This window comes from Mustela erminea, chromosome X, assembly GCF_009829155.1.
Source record: "Mustela erminea isolate mMusErm1 chromosome X, mMusErm1.Pri, whole genome shotgun sequence".
In the NCBI taxonomy this organism is placed as follows: Eukaryota; Metazoa; Chordata; class Mammalia; order Carnivora; family Mustelidae; genus Mustela; species Mustela erminea.
The window spans coordinates 82,422,841-82,427,567 of record NC_045635.1 but is presented as its reverse complement, the minus strand read 5'-3'; the positions used below and the strand labels follow the sequence as shown (position 1 = coordinate 82,427,567).

Below are 4,727 nucleotides of genomic sequence, written 5' to 3'. Positions count from 1 at the left end.
CAGACTGCAAAGTTTGGCAAATTGAGTGAGAGGTAAGATAAGGCAGTAGAGTCTATGGTTGGGACTGCAATTCTGAGAAACTGGACAATGGAAAAAAAGAGATGTGAAACTGGCTTGAGAAGCAATAGAATTATGGAAATTTTCTAACATCGTTCTTAATTTTCACTTTGCATGGATACCTATTAATATATGACCTTTTATATCCCCTCTGCACATAGGCCTTTCCTGATGTATTAAATGATGAATTAGGGAACCAATAAAAAGAAGTAAAATAATAATATGCACAATGCTACCATCTAGAGTATTCACGGAAAATCACACCCAGTGTTTGTTATTCATTCGGGAGGCTAGTTTAGAGTCTCTGGGTTCACGCATATGTTTGTGTGTTTTTAGCTTTGTGTAAGACATGTAGAAGGGTGCAAAATACTCTTAGTCTAGTCCGTTGTTTGTGGACTGATAGTTTGATCCTGAGTGAAACATATAAAATTTCTATGAAGTCTTAAAATTTGATTTCAAACTAGGAGAGATATTTGGGTAATACTTTACCTCAGTAGTGTTTTGGAAATGAAATAAAACATTCAGAAGGAGAAGAGGAGGTCAAAAACAACCCTAAGTTCATGAATTAAGGGGGTTATTGTGTTTAGCTGGGAGAAAGTTGAAATTGCACTTGAAATTTCTTTTATTCTCCAGAAGGCTTCATCAATCTTTACAGCTAGTCTGAATCCAAGTGTTACTGGATAATGGTGAAGGTGCACATATGGGAAAGCACTCTTGGGGAATGGTAGACAAGAGTAATTTAGGGTAGGCAGGCCTGAGCTCTTGACGTGTGTGTAGGATTTCAACTATCGAAGATGTGGGTGGACAGCAAAAGTTCCAGGCAGAGGGAACAGGGACAATACAAAGACACAAAAGCACAAGGCACATTTAGAGAACAGAGGTCAGTCCTAGAGTAGAGCTGTACTCTAACCTAGAGTAGAGAGCAGGCTAGGGTATGAAATGCATTAGGGAAAGGAGTGGGAGAGAAGGTGGGAAAGGAGATGGATTGGCACTTCTATGCATCTCCTCTCTCTTCAACCAGAGGATTTACTCCTAAGAATGTGGAGGGGGTGTCCTTGTTTTCTGTTCCTTTCTAAGGGCCTGACACTTGTCTAGGTACACAGTAAGGGTACACTTATAGCTCCTTAGAGTTTGGCTGTCAGAACTAAGAATGAGGGTGGATGCTGAGATTTACCTACTAGAAACATGATTATGGTGCTTGAAATTGGGCAAGTCAAACTCCCAACTAACAACCAGAGCAGCACTTCTCAGGCTTTAATATGAATCACCTAAGGATTTTGCTTATGTACACAGTCTGACTCCGTTCAGCAGGCTGACATGGGGCCAGTGAGCTTGCATTTCTAATAATCTCCCAATGATGTCTATGTTGCTAGTCTGGGGACCAAACATTGAGTAGCAAGGATTTGAAGACTTTCCACCCACAATTCCTTGACCTTTGCAGACTCCACACTCCTAAATCATTGAGTACAACTAAAGATTCTTCACTTAGTGTAGCTGATGGAAAAGCTCAAATTTAAAGTGCCTTGTGAAGATTTTCTGCCACTAGAGTTGTTGAGGTGTATTGGTACTGATGCCATCTACTTCATGCCATTAAAAACATTTTTTTTTAGATGAGTATGATTCTGGGCACTGGGGTGGCTAGTCAGTTAAGCGTTTGTTTCTTGATTTCCACTGTGGTTATGATCTCAGGCTTGTGAGATTGAGCCCTGCCTTGGGCTCCATGCTTGGTGAGTGGGGAGTCTGCTAGAGATTCTCTTTCTTTTCCCTTTGCCCCTCTCCCCTGCTTGCATGTGTGGGTGCTCTTTCTCTCTCAAATAAATAAATCTTTTAAAAAAATAGATAAAGGATCAAGAAGATGTGGTATATATACACAATGGAATACTATGCAGCCATCAAAAGAAATGAAATCTTGCCATTTGCGACAACATGGATGGAACTAGAGCGTATCATGCTTAGCGAAATAAGTCAAGCAGAGAAAGACAACTATCATCTGATCTCCCTGATATGAGGAAGTGGTGATGCAACATGGGGGCTTAAGTGGGTAGGAGAAGAATAAATGAAACAAGATGGGATTGGGAGGGAGACAAACCATAAGTGACTCTTAATCTCACAAAACAAACTGAGGGTTGGTTGCTGTGGGGAGGGGGTTTGGGAGAAGGGGGTGGGATTATGGACATTGGGGAGGGTATGTGCTTTGGTGAGTGCTGTGAAGTGTGTAAACCTGGTGATTCACAGACCTGTACCCCTGGGGATAAAAATATATGTTTATAAAAATAAAAATATATGTTTATATATAAAAAAAAATAGATGAAGGAGAGGAGAAGTGAGTTGGGGGAAATCGGAGGGGGAGATGAGCCATGACAGACTGTGGACTCTGAGAAACAAACTGAGGGTTATGGAGGGGAGGGACATGGGGGGATGGGAGGGCCTGCTGGTGCGTTTTAAGGAGGGCACGTATTGCATGCATCACTGGGTGTGGTGCAAAAACAATGAATCTTGAAACATTGACTAAATTAAATTAAATTAAAAATAAATAGATGCATATGGTTTTACGTGGTTGGACTCAGAGTGTAATTTAGTCTATTTTTGAAAAGGGTAAGCCGTTTTTCTCCAAGTACACTTATTTATTGATTGACCATCCCTTCTGTCTATATTTCATGTCTGTTTCCCCCTTAATAATTACAAGCCTATGTTTCTCAGTCTAATAGCTCACACAGGGACAGTCAAACTCTAGTCACTGCTATTTTGAAAATGATTATTGTTATATAAATAAATATGGCTGCAACAATGTAGGCTGTGCTTTTTCTCGGTGCTTTTTATTTTTATTTTCCTCATCCTTTGAGCAGGCTAAGCTGTACAAGCTTAATATTGACTCTTATTGAGTCTTCTTTCCCATCCTGCAAGACGGCCGTGAAAAAGCTGAGAAGCCAGATACTAAGGAGAAGAAACCTGAAGCCAAGAAGGCTATGCTGGTGGCAAAGTTAAGGAGGGTAAGCTCAAGGCTAAAATGCCAAAGAAGGGGAAGCCCCACTGCAGTAGAAACCCTGTCTAGTCGGAGGAGTTAGCAGATAATCCCCATCAGTTATGCATTCTAGAAAGGCCATGCACAAAAGGAAGTATTCAATAGCTAAATCCAGGGTTGAAAAGAAGAAAGAGAAGGTTCTTGTTACTATCACAAAACCAGTTCATTGTGATAAGAAATGGCATTAGCGTAGTTAAACTTCCCCCAAATGCCTACGTATTACCCTACTGAAGATGTACCCTGAAACTGTTGAGCCATGGCAAAAAACCTTTCAGTCAGCATGTGAGAAAACTTTGAACTAGCCTCACTCCTGGCCATTTTGATAGTCCTCACTGGGTGCCACAAAGGCAAGATTGTGGTTTTCCTGAAGCAATGGAGCAGTGGCTTGTTACTTGTGACTGGATGTCTGGCCCTCAATTGAGTTCCTCTACATAGAATACTCCAAAATTTCATCATTGCCACCTCCACCAAAATTGATATCAGCAATGTGAAAAATCCCAACATCTCGCTGATGCTTATTTCAAGAAGAAGAGGACTTGTAAACCCAGACACCAGGAAGGTGAGATCTTCAACACTGAGAAGGAGAAATATGAGATTACAGAACAGCGCTAGATTGATCAGAAAGCTGTGAACTTACAAATTCTGTCAGTAGTCAAAGCTGTTCTTCAGCTTTAGGGCTACCTCTGCTCTGTGTTTTCTTCCACAAATGGAATTAATCCTCACAAATTGGTGTTCTAAATTTCTTACAAGAAACAACAATTTGTATGGAGTCACAAAAAGCCCCAAATAGTTAAAGCAATTCTGAAAAATGAAAAACAAAACTGGAGGCATCATGTTTCCAGATTTCAAGCTCTATTATAAAACTGCAGTCATCAAGACAGTATGGTATGGTATTGGCAAAAAGAGACACAAAGATCAGTGGAATAGAAAAAAAAATCCAGACATGGACCCACAACTATATGGCCAGCTAATCTTCAACAAAGCAGAAAAGAATATCCAATGGAATAAAGACAGTCTCTTCAACAAATGGTGTTGGGAAAACTGGAGAGCCACATGCAGAAGACTAAAGCTAAACCACTTTCTTACACCATGCAAAAAAAGAAATAAAAAATGAATGACAGACCTAAATGTGAGACAGGAAACCATCAAATCCAAGAGGAGAACACAGGCGAAACCTCTTTGACCTTGGCTATAGCAACTTCTTACTAGACACGTCTCTAGAGGCAAGGGAAACAGAAGCAAAAATGAACTATTGGGACTTCATCAAGATAAAAAACTCCTGCACAGTGAAGAAACAATCAATAAAACTAAAAGGGAGACTACAGAATGGGAGAACATATTTGCAAACAACCTATCTGGTAAAAGGTTAATATCCAAAGTCAATAAAGAACATTTCAAACTCAACACCCAATAAAACCAAATAATCCAGTTAAGAAATGGGCAGCAGAATACTGCTATGCTGAAAATAAATTTAAAAAATTTAAAAAAAGAGAAATGGGCAGCAAACATGAATAGACACCTTCCAAAGAAGACACCCAGATGACTAACAGACACATAAAAAGATGCTCAACATCACTGAAATACAAATCAAAACCACAATGAGATACTACCCCACACTGTCAGAATGGCTAAAAATAACAACACAAGA

The 4,727-nt window shown here is 39.9% G+C and overlaps 1 pseudogene; it reads left to right on the top strand.

The window, feature by feature from the left end:
- Positions 1-2,975: 2,975 nt before the first annotated feature.
- Positions 2,976-3,817, top strand: LOC116582998 (annotated as a pseudogene).
- The last annotated feature ends 910 nt before the right edge of the window (positions 3,818-4,727 follow it).